The 17092-nt window shown below is 35.7% G+C and overlaps 1 protein-coding gene across 1 annotated transcript in view; it reads left to right on the top strand.

The window, feature by feature from the left end:
- The window catches only part of LOC123679358 (neuroligin-4, X-linked-like), a 447908-nt gene that overhangs the window by 72964 nt on the left and 357852 nt on the right, over positions 1–17092 (top strand). The window contains exon 2 of the mRNA XM_045616939.1: positions 14268–14319. The gene's annotated coding sequence lies outside the window, so the exon portion shown is untranslated. The remainder of the gene's footprint in view (positions 1–14267; positions 14320–17092) is intronic.

Here is a 17092-nt window from a genome sequence, read left to right as displayed (position 1 = left end):
AAAAATTTAACTATACTATCAGTTCTGATTCAGTAATCAGTAATAGTTTAAGTAGTTACCTTGCACTATGTCCTTAAGGCCTATCTGTCCTCCAGAAGAGGAACTTTCTCACCAATGCATCAACTACAGCTCGTCTTCCAGTTCTAGGGTTCTAATTCTTGTGTCTGGAATGGTTTCAAGAATGTTACATTCTCATTCCTACAAATTTATCATCAGACGTATTTTCTGCGTTGACTTGTAATGGCGGAGCATTCTGTGACTAGGTGATCTGGATTTAATCTATTCTTCTCTCATAAAATCGGTACTTTATTAGACATTTCCTGAGTCGACAGTGCCCTGTGAAGAAGCTAGTGAGGAGCATGTTCGTACTGATATCCAAATATTTTTTAAAACATGCAAGATGTGACTGTTTTTTTGTCACCACTGATATGACAAATTCCGGTATTTATTGGTGTCGCAAACTTGATGCAATATATGCAAACTTCACTGCGAAGGTTTTAACATGACATTCATATGATATTTCCTGTCATATTATTTTTGGCTTGTCAAAAAACCTGAATTCTTGTATCCCCAATTCAATGATTGATAAATGAACGATTTGAAAATATGGTCACGAAACACAAAGAAATTTCACCCTTACTTCAATTGTTGAGGGATTTTTTGTTGGGAAGAAAACATATACCTCCTCAAAGGTACAAGGAAACCCTGTCTTCTAGATCCCCACCCCAGCCGAATATTCCCAAAGGAGCAGCTCACAAATTGTTTAAAAATTATTACTTTATGAGAGACACGCGGAGAAAAGTCAAACGACCTGAGATTGTATTCGAACCTCCAAAGATCAAACGAAAAGTGCCCCAGAAGAAAAAAGGGGAGGACAAATGTGGATGTAGTTTGAAATAACATTGAAATCGTACTTGTGAAGGTCTTGAGATATAATCGAACATGAAAGAATTATACATAACTTGCTGATGAGAATATTTAAGACACCTATAGAGAAAGCGTCGTTTTGTGAAACCAAAATTTTCGCAATATTTCAGTTTCTTTATTCTCTCGAACTTCTAAAAAGATTTTTATTTTTATGAGAATATTCTAGTGTATACTATAGTTTATAGTCTCTCAAAAATTGAAATAATTATCGAGAAATGAAAGTTTTGTTTCAATTGAAATACGGAGAACTGAGTTCTTATCTGAGGCCGGTTCAGTTTTACAGCTTTGTATCTAGTTTAGAAATGTTTCATGATGAGTGATTGACAAAGGAAATTTTTGGATCTATTCTGATTTTTCGATCACTTAGGTGTTACTTGTGAGACTTGTTTACTGGTTGCTAAGGCAAAGGCATTGATAAGCTATTTTAAATCTACAGAAACAAACTATGTCCACTGTGAACTCCTAGTCAGATCTATTGTTACGGAAAGATTGAGAATTATTTTCGATTTTTTGCTTGTAGTTGTAGTTACACCAGATCCGAAATTGTAACTCGGTGGGATGTAATGGTCCTAAAATATTAAGTCTTTTCGATGTTGTGCCTGAGTTTTATATGCTTCTGGTGATGTGATGGATTGATGCAAAAAATCTTCATCCAAACGATGTTCTTCAAGCACCAAATAGACATAGGTTCTTCGTATTCCATGGTCAGCTGGCTTTGATTCTTGTGAACCTATTAATGATGGAAATTCAAATCCAGATGCAAAATACGATAAAGCGTGTCGTAAGAAAGTCCCAAATGTATTGCTCGTCGAGAAATGGATTTCTTTGGATCTTCTTCAGCACTTTCACTTATAGAAGCGATATTTTGGGTAGAGCGTGCATTTTGATGATGTATGGGCCTTAAGTGACATCGTACACTGGAGCAATGAGCAATAAGCAACTAGCAATGGCCAATGAGCAAGAGGCAACGATAAAGATATCACGTTGCAATGGTGTACGAGTCGCTATACGAATGAATGTTAAATAATACTGACAATAAAATTGCTCATTGCTTATTGCCCGTTGCTAGTTGCGCATTGCTCCTGTGTGCGACACCACTAAGGCAGTAACAGATCCAGTCTCATCGAATTTTTACTGTCTTATCAACTGTACCCCTAGATGGACGATTATGACGACCATAAAATGCCCGTAATGCACGAAACGTACTAATAAGTACGTTTCGTAAGGATTATGTAATAACATAATCCTTATTTTTGCAGTAAGTTTTCGCAATTTTCAGATGATCTGCTGTAATAGTTATTTATAATACAAATGCAGAAGGCATTGATATTTTTCCACGAGTTCAAAATTGAATGAACAAGTGGTAGAATGAGCCTTCTGTACGAGTATTATACATTATTTTCTCTAATTCATTGCATTTTCATTGAAATTAATGAAATATTTCCATAAATATCATTTAGTGCTTTTTGCATTGAAAAATGTTGGTTGGCAGAACTGATTTCTTTAAGGAAAATTGATGAATTGACAGATAAAGCCGCGGCGGAAAGTTCGGAGTACCAACATACGAGTATAATAATAAAATATAACCATGAAAACTGTGCGTTTCTGATATATTCTCGCACGATTTTGTTCCACAAGATGTTGAAGAATGAACGGAATAACCACAGTCCACAGAATTAGAGAAATTCTCAGAGTAATAAACAAGTTTATTACTCTATGATCTTATTAAATGCCTAACCTTAAATTAAACATATGATGCTTCTTATGACAGTTCTGTTTGTGGTTCAACCATACAACGGTTCTATTAGAATACCTTATCAATTTCGCAACACATTTCGCGATGGAAGATTAAGTTTCGTCGAATTTACGATCCAGAAATACGAAAACCGCCGAAGTTCGGGGAAAAGAGTCGGGCCGCCCGGCCAAACCGTGGTAAATGGCCCGATTACTGGTTGTTTTTGAGGCTCAAGATCGTATGTTCCGAACGCAAACAAGATTCCAACGGGAATACAAATCAAGCCCGGGGATAGGTGGTGGCCCTCCGATCAGGAACGGCTTAGGATCGACTTGAGAAAATATTTTTTTATCCCGGCTGTTGTTTATTTTCTCATGTTAACTGAATTCACCCTCTGAAAGTAAATATTTCTTTATCTTTGTCTATTATTTCTAGTAAAGTGCACAAGAGAGTCGATTTTCATTTTGGCAGGGTTAAGTTTTTGGAACATCACAATTAGGAGAGAAAACTTAACTGAATTGACGGATTCAATAGGATTCGATTTATCCACATATGACAGGGTGATAAAATTGGTAAAGAGAAATTGGCCTTTCATATCGAAATATTTATCAGCTGCTTATATGCATGCAAGGAAACTGTTGTTTCATTTATGTGATCAAATCACATTAGATGTCAAATTGACAGAAGTAAAAGAAACTGAAATTTAAATTGAAAAATTGATTTGTGTTTAAGATAAGATGGAAAATTAACGTTGAATGTTGTTTCAGGTATGAATCATAATTCATAAAATTGTATTATTACATTGTATTTTCCATAATAGAATAAACCACAATTTTCAGAGAAACACTTCTGTTGGTTATTCTGAAACAGTTTTTTTGGGATAATAATATTTTAAAACAACATTCTTGTTAAAATCATAAGAATGGACAAGGTACGGTTTGATTTCAAGATGTGTGGAAGATTCTGAAATAAATGTTCTTTGCATAACTTCGATTGGAACAACTGATGGCCGTACTTATTCGATTCCCGATATGTATCGAAAAGCAAGTTGACATGAAGAAGTAATCAAAACTTCAGTATATAATAAAATTAAAAATTCGATTTCCAAAAGAAACCAAACTAGAAAGGTATGGATCAATTCAAATGAAGATTTGGCTGCTACCAAGAACCGTTGAATATTGGTGATCATGCGAATGCCCCTGACCAGCCACTAATGAAAGCGTTGAAAAATTACTCGAAAAGAGTGGAGGCCAAACTGCAGTTAGAAACATAGGCGAAATAGCACATAAATTCACAATCGAAAAATTTGATGAGAGAATTTCGAGCGAAGATCCATGGATTACTGGATTCGAGAAAGAATGCGAGCGATTTCACATATTTGAGGATGAAAACAAAATTGAGATCCGGAAATCATTTATGGATAAAGGAGCTATGGATTGGTAAAGTTGTACACTAATGAAACTAACCATTGAACCAAAATGGGAAATATGGAGAGGGAGAGTTTTTGTAAAACATTCACAGGTGAAGGTTTATCTTCTATAAGATTTGCATTTTCATTCAAATACCTAACAAGAGGCTCTTTACTAGAATACGCGATAAAAAAAGGAGAACTTCTGCTAGAAGCAAAAAAATCTATTGATAGTGGAACATTGATAGATCTGATTGCAACAGGTTTGTCAAATTTTGTTATCAACATGATTGATAGAGGAAATCTTAAAAAAGTAGAAGACCTTTATAATGAAATAGGAAAATTAGAAAATTCAGCATAAACGAAACAACGAACAATAAAGAGAATACAGTAATGTCACCTTGTGAAATTTGTAAAAATAAAGAAAAAGTATAGTGTGCAACATGTGGAGAAAGTCCTTTTCTTGCTCGTGTGTTTGCGGCACTCGCCTTTCAGGCTCGTGCCACAAACTTCCACACTCGCGAGAAAAATTGCACTTTCCCCACTTGTTGCACAATATATTATTCCCTACAACAGCACAAATCTCAATAATTCAAGTAATGGCCTTCGTTGACAGTATGTGCTAATTTATTGCGTTTCCATAGAAAAGACTCTAAAGCCCAATTTCATAGGTCTACCAAGCGAGGTGTGGGCAAAGTGCCGTCAGGAATAACATTTCCCACAGTATGAGCAATACATAAGTTTGAAATTGAGTAAGCTATAAAGAATACGCTACTTTTCATAACAGTTGTAGGAAAAAATATTTTCAAACGAAACAAGTTATCAGCTTTTTCTACCCCGAAAAATAAAAATGGAGAATCGAAATCTTACCATTTCTTGGTGAACGTAGCATATGTATTTGTGTACCAAAAAACATGAACTGTTTTTGGTAATAAAGAATGAACCTCCAGAACTAATTAATCTCCCTCTACAAATTTCTGCTCGTGGGCCTCAAATAAGATAAAAAGAACCTTACAAGACGATCCTCATTCATCGAGCTGAAAGAGAGCCATTGAATGTTTTTATACCAAAATAGAAATTCCTCCAGGGGACATCAGAAGTATCCGTTACAATACACATACCGTTAATTCTTGATTAGCAAACAGCTCCGTTCCGAGAGAATTCTCCCCAATTTGTTTTTCTTGGATAATATCGGGAGATGGCGAGCAACAATTCCCCATTCCAGCCAGCAATTACGGCCGAATTTCGCGGAGAAAACGGTTTCAATCCAACGCGAAAGCCTCCGACCTCTTTCCACCAATTTTCTTGGGCCGAAATGGACAACAACATTTCGGCAAATTGCCCCATGCTGATGCAGAGGCACGGCCCTTCGAATTATGCAATCAAAATTTAATCACGGCCGGAACAGAGACTTGTAGGCTCGGCGGGAAGAATCCATAAATCCCAATTAGGATAAAACGCGTAAACGTTCCGCGAGGTTTTCCAGAATAAGGGCAAAAAGCTGGGGGGGAGATGGATTATCTCAGGAAACTTGTTTGAGAACTGTAGTCGCGTAAAAACAACGTGAATTATAGGCCGTTTAGTTCTAGTTGGGCTGGGAGAACCGGCGGTGATTTATGACACTTCAGGGTGGGCACGTGACACGGAGATGACCCGCGGTGATGGACTGGGATAGGGGTCGGCTCTTTCAGATTCATTGGATGGTGAAAAACCTGCCTTTGAATTTGCACAAAGGTTCTTCATTTTCACGTCAATCTAGGTGCTTGATTCATTTCATATTCTGGATGATATTTTACAGTGACAGATTTATATGGCGGCGAAAGAATGAAAAGCAACTCTATGAGTTGAATCAACACCCCAATCTGATATATAAGCCTCTCATGAATTATTGTGAGAGTTCGACGTCATGTTCGATAAAGAACAGATGTGTGCAAGCTTGCTGTGTTTATGAAAATAAATAAAAATATTTTCATATGTGTCGTTATCTCGTTCATTTTCTTTACTGGTAAAATACTTTGAATTTCTCGTTAAATACATGTCAATATGGTAATTCGAACAGGGTCGCACTGATGTCTAATAATCCTTTAAAGGATCAGAGCCTGGATCCTACTACAGTGAAACTTGTATCAAGTCACTGTAGACTCTACTAATTTATTATCGAATGATATATGAATAGTTCTGGAGCCTAGCAATACTATTCCTGTCACTGAAGCCGCATATTTCAGTTGTTTTTCTGAAAGCTGTTACAAACCGCTACCATTCAGTTGATTGTCTGTAAAATATTGGGAGTTCTTTGGGATTGGACTGTCTCGATAAAAACTTGTATATTTCATCATCTTCCTGGTTTACTTAAATGTTCTCTTCATAATTGACCTTCTGCTTCTTTTCTTCATTCTTCTGGTGTAGTTTTAGTTTTTCCTTTCCATCACTGTGTTCTGTCCCGGTCTCACTACCCAAAAGGTGTTCAGGATAATTATTTTTGTCAAAACTTGAACTTGAAACAGGATTTTTATTAGTAAAATTATGAATATCAACCCAATTTTGGATCTTGCTTTGTGGGGCGTAACCTTAGAATATAGATAATATAGAGGTGTAACATATTTCTTCTTCTTCTCCACATTGATGTCTTTCTTCAAAAGATTCTGTATCCCCTAAATCTTGTTGCTCTTAACACTGCTTTCTTCAGTTCCATTTCTATTTCCCATAGCACTATCCAGCGTTGGACTTCAAATTCTATTTTTAGTGGTTACCACATTGCTTCGGTTTGGCTATCATGCCCATATCTTACTTGAGGTACTCCTATACTCTTCTTTCTACTTCTCTTGACGTACATGCTCGCGTACATGATCTTCTCCCAATACTTTGTCGACTATTTAGGCAGTTTTTTGCTCTTAAAACTAAATGCTGATGTACGCTATAACACCTGATAATCAACTACTCTTTTGTTGGCTAATGAAAACTTTTTACTTTGCTCTGACTTAATACCAACTCTTTTTTAAGAATGAATTCAACTGTATGGAAACTGTATTTCATAAAAATATATAAATGATTACAAGTCCACTTATTCATCTGATCAGATCTGATCAGATAAAAAGACAAATATGAAAAAATATCGAAAAAAGAAATCGGTATAAACCTAATTATCTGTCTAAATTATGTTTACGTGATCAGTCATATGGATATTTCCTCTCAGCATCTGAAACTCATAAGATTATATTACTTCCAGGACTCTCTAGCAATTTCATCAAGTGTAGAATCGGCTTTTGCCCTTCGAGTTGAAAAACTCCCGACAAGTTCAACAGAGAAAATAAAATGACGGGATACGAGGTTTCACATATCTGTTTCTTCCAGTTTCGTTTAATACATTTCACCACTGTTGTACTGATTGTGAGCTGCTCTCGCTATATCTTATTACGTCCATCAAACGAAATGAGATTGAATGGAATCTCATGGCACGAGGATAAGAAGAATTTGATGGGTGCTGTAGCAGTAAAAAAGAGGAATAGACTTGTGAATGTCAGAAAATCATGGAGGCCGATAGATTTTCATCTGAATTTTATATGCAGTTAGTTTCTTATGTGCAAAGGATGTTGGTGTACCTATTCATTCACCTAGTGAGGGAATGTCACTAAATGAATTGATATCTGTTTTTATACATTTCAGAATATGATCTATATTTCGAGTAGTTCGTGAATTAGAAATGTGAAAGTAGTTCAAAAATATGTTATAGCCCACAGATCAGTAGTTATTTTAAATAACAACATCGATGTTGAAACTGAGCAAATAAAATTTTATTGAATTAGAGCGCAACAGCTATATACTATATTGTAAGGTTCACAAAAAACTACAATATTCCATTTTGTGCATAGATCTAATCATTTGTTAGTTATAACATTCTCGAGCCTTTTATAGCTAACATCATATTTGCATATTTTCTGTATTGGAATAACCATTTCGCTAACAGTTTCCAGACAACAAAAGCCATAAAAGTGAATTAGCTAATCGATTCGAAATCTGAATCAGAGTGGAAAAACTCCTATTCTAGGGCAAGTGAGCAAAACAAGAAATTTGAATACATAGAATATTTTCTGATTATTCTATTCTACCAATCTCATTACATTCCGTCGACTTATTCCAAGATTATCTCAGTCTCAACATGAGAATAGTGTATCCTTCTTTATAGTCTCCAATTGAAGAAACAGAATTCTCAGCAGATCCCCTCGACTTTATGAAACAATGAAATCCAAATGTAAAAGTCTGTACGGAAAATTTTCGCCAGATCCCGACTTCAAACTAAATGGCCAATCGTGGAACAGTAAAACTTGAAGGATAGATCGTTACCCTCGAACATTCCTAAACAAGAAGCATCACACAACTTTGTGTGCATAAAAGTGGAAGAGTATATGCTTCCTTCCTCGTAAAAGTCTTCTGGACTTGATGAATTTGGATGCAGGCGCATAAAAAGTGTCGAAAACTTCGACGATGCAAGGCGAAATTTGAATTTATTAGTTCATTATTCCTCTGGTTTACTTCAGAATATTTTGATGGTTGAGGGGTCTTAAGGAAGCATAAAGACTTCAAATATATAGTAAGGGATATTAATTTACTACAGGTCAGGAAGATGCAGGTTTGACAATCAGCTTCAATATTACGTCTCAATTTTTTCCGTCTTCAGCAATGATCTAATAATACGTAGATGGGCTCTTGGAAAATTGTGCAGTTTCGTGAAGGAGAAGATAAAATATTTTGAATTTCAAATAATGATCGAAAAGTATTGATTGGTTGACTATGTAGAACCAATCGAATCTATAAACAAATTTCGGCCCAGCTGAAGTCTAGATCAACCATAGGAAAAGGTGCCATCATCGAAGGTGATTGGAGATAGATCAATTTCGTCCTTTTTAGAGTTCATGAGTAGGTATCGCAACTAACACAAACAATGATAACGGTCAAGTGAGAACAGAGAGCCAAAGTAGTATATATGACATGTGTCAATGATACACCTGGCGTTCATAATCCTAAGCTGCCTCTTCCACCTTGCAGCAAACGAATGCCGAAAGATATTGTAGTGAGGATTTGAATCTAAGAATGAATGATTACAGCCGAAAAGGAAAAAAAGCTATTGAAATTCAAGTTTAATTTCATGGAAACTGAGAAAATTGGGGAATTTCAGTGGAACTGAATCAAAAAAGATAAAACGCCCAACAGCAAAAACCTGAATTGTAAAGACACATCAAAACTCAGATGAAGATATTTCAACCACCACAAAACTCGAGCCCAGACATCCTTCATCTAAAAAGCCAGTAGAAAAACGAAGAGAAACCCATAAATCCACAAAGTTCGCCCCGTCTCCAACATCGGAAAAAAAACCATTTTAATTCGCGCATTCCGAAATGGAATAAAATCTCGGCGTCCGCCTGCAGTCAGGTCGAATCCCCGTACGGAGGGACCAGATGGAAAAAGAATGGAGACCAAAATTGCCAGCAGAAATAAATTTCCCATTTCCTGTACGGAATTCCATCCGCTCGGACGGAATTACCTTTGGCCGGGAATCGGCGCTACGAAGAAATTTTTGAATGTATCGAGTCGCTCGTTCGATTTCGCCCCGAAACTCGTCCTGCAGATCTGCCCCAAGGCTCCCATCGAAATTTCTCTGAGATTGTAGTTAGAAATCTATTGATGATTTCATTCAAACTTGCATGTTGTTGGAAAGAAGCAAAATATTTGTATAGTCTGTTCATGTAAGCAGTACAATGACGTCATAAAACGTTTTACAGCATCGTTGCCAGACTCTGGAATTCTTCGTACTTTTACCTTAAATTCAATATCAAAAATTGCTTGTCAAAATTTCCACACATTTCGAATGTTTGCTATTTTGCAATTTTCAGAGAATGAAATTAAAACGTAAAATTCGAATGACAATCAGAATGACTCACTGATAACCAAATATGAGGTAATAGCAACAGTACGAACAGCAAATATCCAAAGATTTTTGAACTTTTCAAGCAGAACATACCAAGAAGTGTTTTGTTGGTATCGCAATCTCATTAGGTGTTTCTTTGAGAAAGTTTCCAACTTAAAGATTTCATCAACAGTATTTGCGGATCGAATTGGAAAATATTTTTTTTTTTAGCTGTGGTCTAGTCAGTTTCTTCATCTGACGTTTCGTATATTATTGCGGCAGATACTTACACATTGAAGGTATTAGAATGAACTGTACTTAACAGATTTTATATATACATGTTTCACGTCTCCTCAAATCCCCATTTTTTGCGGAAATTTCTGGCAGAAGAGTATTCCGCAATTTATACAATTTGGTGCTCAATTTTGTCAATGACATTTTGTCTGCCTAAATAGGTACCTACTACAATGTTATATAAAATGTCCTCCATAACGTCACGAATTCCATCGTCAAGGTCTTGAATCGATTATAGAGCATTGGTGTAGACCTAATCTTCACGTGACCCCAAATAAAAAAGGGTTCAGAAGTTAGATAACAACATTATGATCATTTCTTCGACGAATAACACAGCTACTAAACTTTTCTTGTGAAATTGCGATCATGTGGATGCTTGTGTGGCACGTTGCGCAGTGTTCTTGAAGATTAACGTTAATATCCTTCAATTCAAGAAATAATAAATTATAACCTAATTCCCAAAATCGTGGAGAAATCGACAAACCTGGGTTTTCCTCGATACAACGGGCTACAGCAGCAATATTCTCAGTTATTTTGAGCGACTAAGACGGTTTCGATTCTTCATATCACTAACTCATTTCACCAGTTTCACTGTTCTCGACTGAGAAGATGCTTCATGGTGACCCAAAAGTTCTTCAGTTCTATGAACTAGTGACTGAAAAATTTTCAACAGTTTTGTGGCGAATTTAAATTTATTATTATTATTTAAATATTGAATAATTATTATTATTATTTAAATATTACTCTTCTGGTCAACAATTCTTGTTGGAGATGAAAAAGACCTAAATTATCCCATTCAAAATTATTCGGTCATTTCTCTTCATTCAAGTTTCTTTATATTTTTCTTCTATATTATGAGATTTCCCCAACGAATTTGGACGACTGAAATATCATAAGAAGGGTCGAATATCCAGAGCATGAATATATCTCGTTGAATAATTCGGACCTGTAGCGTTACAACGTGATGGAAATATGCCAATTACCTGTGTTCAGTTAGGAAGAAGCTTTTCAACTGACTTCTCATCTGAATCTTTTGGTTGAGAGCTTTTTGATGAAACAGCAATAATTTTTTTTCTTTTAGGAGTTATTATTATGCAGTCTGGTTGCATGTTCGCCCACACGGTTTTGCGTAGAATGCTAGGTCGGCCGAAAGTTCCAAAATGACCTGTTTGTTCACTTGTTCCTGAGGGATTTCGAAATAAGCCACATCAAATATACACACAGCACATGTTTCAAATGCAGAAACCTGCAACTCATTTTCTCCTGATATTTATCAGATAAACATGCACGATTCATTGCCAGCTTTTTCATCTATAAAAATTTGAAAATCTTCTATGAATTTCATAATCTAATAATAATGTCAAAATAATATAAATTTCAGGGAGAGAAAATTTTTCATACTACTTTTGAAGATTTTTTTCACGTTCATTGAATCTCTCAGTAATACCACACTATCAGTTTTTTCTGGTTTATCTCCTGAGTTGTGACCGACCGTTGTTCTTAATGCTTCCAGAAATGGAACTTTAATCAGGGTTGAAGTTTATGGTGGCTTTTCTCGAGGATTAACCATTGTTGATGGCCGAATTTATAACGTCATAAAGTGTCTGCAGCACTGGAATTCGAATATCTCATTTCGGGAACATGAAGGATGATATCTAGGAATTGAAAATAAAGAGGTCGTAATATTTATAACCGTTCAATTGAAAATCCCTTCACAGAGAATTTCCTTGAATATTTTTCATGAAGCTTCCACAAATTACTGAAACGGCTGACAGAGTTTCAGATTTGTGTTTAAGCACACACTGAACTTTTTGATCAATAATTTCATTGTGAAGATGTCAAGAATAAAAATCATCGCGTCGAAAACAATCTTTCAAAGTTTATTTCATCTTATTTTAATTTCGAATGCCAATGATGGTGAGCCATATGTTTAGCATTTTAAATCTGGTTGGCATGACTTTTCAAATCCCTTCACGTTTCATACATATTTTATTTGAAGCTATGTTGGTGAACCAGCCTTAACGTTGCAGCATGATAAGTACCACATAAATTTTATGTTCACAATCATGCAATTTTCTACGAGCATTTGTTCAACCCTGTTTCGTTCCACTTCCGTACAATCATATTTCAGTTTGAATCGCATTGTTTTTACTGTGTGGAAAGCCATTTACGAAACATCAGACTATGGTCAATTATTTTCTTACTATATAGGTTATACCTTATTTATTTTTTATACAAAGCTGTTCAATAAAAAATATACCTGATCTTTTTCATTTAATTTTTCAATTTTACGTTCTGGCTAATTTGAAATCAAAGTACAGGTTATGCCGATTTAGTGGTATCTAGTTGAGGCAAATTTATACGTATTTTCTTTGAAAAATGGAAAACCCTTCATCAAGTTGATAGAACATGGAGGTCAATTATTTCCACCCCATTCAGACCGTTTGTACTGTGTAGTTCACGAATGATGAAGCAAGTGATGACGTCCTGTTGAAATCTTAATATATTTCTTCCTCTGCTATTAGCGATAAACCCTTCAAAGTCAAATTTATACCGTTCTATATTTGAAGGCCTAAGTCATGAGTGTCACTTATGTGTTTCATTCAAAATAGAAAATGCCAGCCATCCTGTTGACGATAAATAGAAAATGTTCCGAGATGAATATCTCGATTGCGAAAACGCCGATTACCATTCGATTTCCAACGACATACCCAATTTCCATACAAAAGAGGGGAAATCGGCCAGAAATAGCCGTGCCGATCGTCACGCAGGCTATTCCACGCAAACCAGAAATTTAGCCCGGCTGGAAATTATTGATATTATGCAGAAAAAAAAACTAGGCAGTTCTAGCGATTCGTGATGTCGGCCTTCGTGTAGGATGTTTGTTCTTTGCTGTGCCTAATGACAGACGTTTCGATTATCGCTTTCCGCAGTATACAGAAACAATGCGATTTATTGTTGAGGCGAATTATGATTGTGGTGGCGAACTGAAACGAAACGGGGTGGAACAGGTGCTCGTAGGAAATGACATGATTGCGGGGAATTGATTTATGTTGTACTTAGCGTGCTGCATCGTTAAGGTAGGTCTACAAAACGGTTTATCGAATGAGACGAGCGAAAGCAATAGTGTTTTCTACAAAGATTATACAGGATATTGCTCCATTGATGGAACGTTCTATAATTTTCAATTTTTTCTACAAAATCTTACAATTTTTAAATTGTTAATATGATACAAAAGTACCATTTTGCTCCATAGGGTTAGAACCACTACACGTACATCGAAAACCATTAGAAATACAGGGTGGCTCAAATTACAAAAAAGTTGCGTTATTTAGGGATGAATTTATTGATGTGAACAGATCTAAAATATCTCGGATGGTTCCCGAAATATCTCCAAAAAACTAAAAATCGAGATTTTCTTATTTTCTGTATAACTCATTTGTTTCTGAAGATAACTTCACGAAATTTGGTTTGTAGCCATTATCCAATATAGAGGTTCTGATGGCGTCTTGAGATTCTTTCTGTTTTCCATTGTTTCAAAGACGCGATAGTCAATTTTTTCTTCTCATGGACGCCATATTGGTTCTCCTTATGGGCTTATAAAGAAGAAAATTACAAATTCAAAAATGTCACTCTACGAAAATATCGAGTCTAGCTACTCAAAGAACTTCGTTTTTAATTTTATTCGATTACATAATCATGCTGATACCAACACTCTACATAGTGAACAACTTACAATATTTGTAGAAATTGTTCTACATAATTTAAAAAAAACTCAAGAGATGGTTTCACATAACAACTGACTAAGGTATTTGACTATTCTGGCTCCAGCCTACTACCCAAACAAAAAAATAGAAAGGGAGTTCAAATTTGCGTAGCTAGACTCGAAATTCTTGTAGAATTTGATACATATTTTTTTCTATATTATGAATATAAGAGACTTTTTGTCAGTTTTGGAAATATTTGAAATTTACATTGACTTATTATGTCATTTCTTTCAGGAAGGACATTGAGACGATTTTACATCGGTTGTCACATTGAATTTGAATGAAGGTGAGTTCTACAAAATATGTTTCAGGGTGAATTGAAATGATAAATGTTCTAGAGTCCATAAAATATTTCTTCGAGCAAATCATTCATTGAACAAATACGAATAATTTTTTGCATGGAAAGAAACTTGCTAATATTGTATATTGCTATATTGTAAAATTGCCGGCGCATTAGAAATCTAGAAATGAGAAGTGAAACAGCTGAATATTCGACTATCCATCGTTCTCCACCATTGACAAATTTTACAGGTCTACTAGCTCGACAATCTTCCATTTCGACTTACTGTAGAAACTATTTTTATCATTCCCATTTTGATTTCCATGAAATTGCAACAATATTTTTCAACAGGTTCACCTAGGTCAGATGAACAAATACTGTATCAAATTCCAAAATATTTATTTGTACGGACGGCTCGTAAATAAACCTTTACATGTATGCGCACTTAACGCAATCAATTTTTAATGTTGGCCCTAAACAATGTTAAATATTAACGATATAAATATGCCGCATTCATCATTTAATGGAATGGAAATGACAGTCTACAAATCGATCGATATTTTATAATTGCGGTTATGTACTTTGCCGCTATTGCGGCGCAGTAACTACAAATTGATAAATCATATTGTACGTTAACAATAAATTTTTGGGACGAACGTTACGTGAGTCCACTCAATTGATGTTGATTGCGGACTGATTATGGAATTACGAAATTGGTTGAAATATTCGCGAATGGTAACACTTTGAATAAAAGGGCCATTATTTCGATTCGATCGATATACGTGTTTGGTTATGGGGGTACTTGAAGAGTACCCCTCACACACAAGTTGGGAATTACTCCTGAAAATTAATTCATCTTTGAAAAATCATACCTCGACCTTGAATAATTTTTTTTTAAACATATTAATTCATGTCCTTCAAAATAAATTTAGTTACAACGATCATTACTATAATCATCTGATATAAAGTTAGATCTTCAGAGTTTTATGAAATTTAAAACGTTTGAGAAAAAAAATCGTATTCAGAGAAGAAATGACTTTTCATGGCTCGCCTTCAATTACCCGCCCCACTATATTCGGCAGATAAATACAGGCTAGCCATGAAAAGTGACTTTTTCATTAAATCTCATCGAAAATATCAATTTTTATATCTGAAGGGTTTTTCAATAAGACGTTTCATTTTGAATAGCCCGCTATCGCAAATGTGCGAAAAGGGCATGGAATACTTCAAGATAAGGATATGGTGCTACAACCGTAGCCATTGTGGTCATTTTATTGATAACGTTTATGGCATACCTTCTTCTTTACAATGAAATCCATTGATTCCACTATAAGAATGAAACATTAGAAAATCCTTCATGAATCGATTCCGATTCTCTTTCCCCTTTAACGCATCGAAAATAAATTAGAACATTGGAAACATTTTCTCGATACTTACAATTGCTCAAAATTACGTAATATAGCATAAATACAAGAAATATATGACCAAATTGCAAAATGACAATCAAAACGACGTTCTCTCACCATTTATATGAGTTTAAACAACTCTGGAGGAACTTTGAACTCTAATCTCTTTTGCGGTTAGGCCGTTAGTCTTTTACTGTTATATCTCAGTGTTATTCACCTCTGGTGGTGCAGTACCTAAAGAGTTCTTTAGCAGTCGCAATATGCCAATAAACAGTATTTGTGTAACTACTAATTACAAAGTCTCTGTGCTAATCGATATTCGACACTTCCTAAGGAAGTGTCATCTTCGGTCTTGTGTTTCCTTGAGGCTTTTTCATCGAAGTCGTAAGCCTTCCCTATAAGGGGATTTGCGTGTTTTTTTGCTTTATTGAAGATCGTTCTAATGATCGTCTAGAAACAAAGTCTTTCCAACGATTTTCCGCAAGATCTTCATTTCGTCGATCTCCAAGATTCTTTTTGTTTTTGCTGTATATATGGTCGTGTTTCCGCTGTGTAGGTCATTATGGGTCTTATGACAGACTTATATATTCGCTCGCACTTGACTTGACATTGAAAAACTACTATTTGACTTGAACTTGAGTTGATTTCAAGTCAAGCTACTCAATAAAAGAATACTTGACTTGACATTGAAAAACTGCTACCTGACTTGAACTTTAGTTGATTTCAACTCAAACTCGAGATACTTGAGCTTGAGCTCAAGTAGAATCCCTACTGAAATTTGGCATCGTGCTTTGAGAATGCCTCTTTTTGAGCGTCGCTATTTTTTAATTTAATGAAATTTTATGACCTACGTCTTATGAAAGCTCCCTAAGAGCTTCTCACAAGTTGTTCATGGACTTACAACTAACAGTCCTTTCGAAACGAGGATTTGCTACATCTGCAAAAATGCGGCTGTTGTCCCTATTGATCAGCAGGGATCGGCGTTGTTCGTTCTAATCGGTACAGAACTGATTGAATTCTGGCATCAACCCCGGATTTCGCACATCCAATCTATTTATCTGCCCCCATTTTATGAATGTTAGTCTTGTCGATGCGTTACGCTTTCCGGAAACGGAGGGGCGCCCGCTGATTCAATTTTTCCTGCGTCTCTATCTACGCAGATCGCCGATATGCACGATGGTTTTTCGATTTCGACGCGGTCCGTCGATCCTGCTGCTCCGTTGTTGTGCTTGGTTATTTCCGATGCGGTAATAAAAAGCGCGCTTGCTTTTTGAGTGTCCGTTTGCCGGATGAACGATAAGCGATCAACGTATTCACTTTGAACATATTGGACTGGCTTTGACTTATTGTTCCGTTTGATAAACCGCTAGTGT

This window comes from Harmonia axyridis, chromosome 4 (genome assembly GCF_914767665.1).
Source record: "Harmonia axyridis chromosome 4, icHarAxyr1.1, whole genome shotgun sequence".
Lineage (NCBI taxonomy): Eukaryota > Metazoa > Arthropoda > Insecta > Coleoptera > Coccinellidae > Harmonia > Harmonia axyridis.
This window is presented reverse-complemented; position numbering and strand designations above follow the sequence as displayed.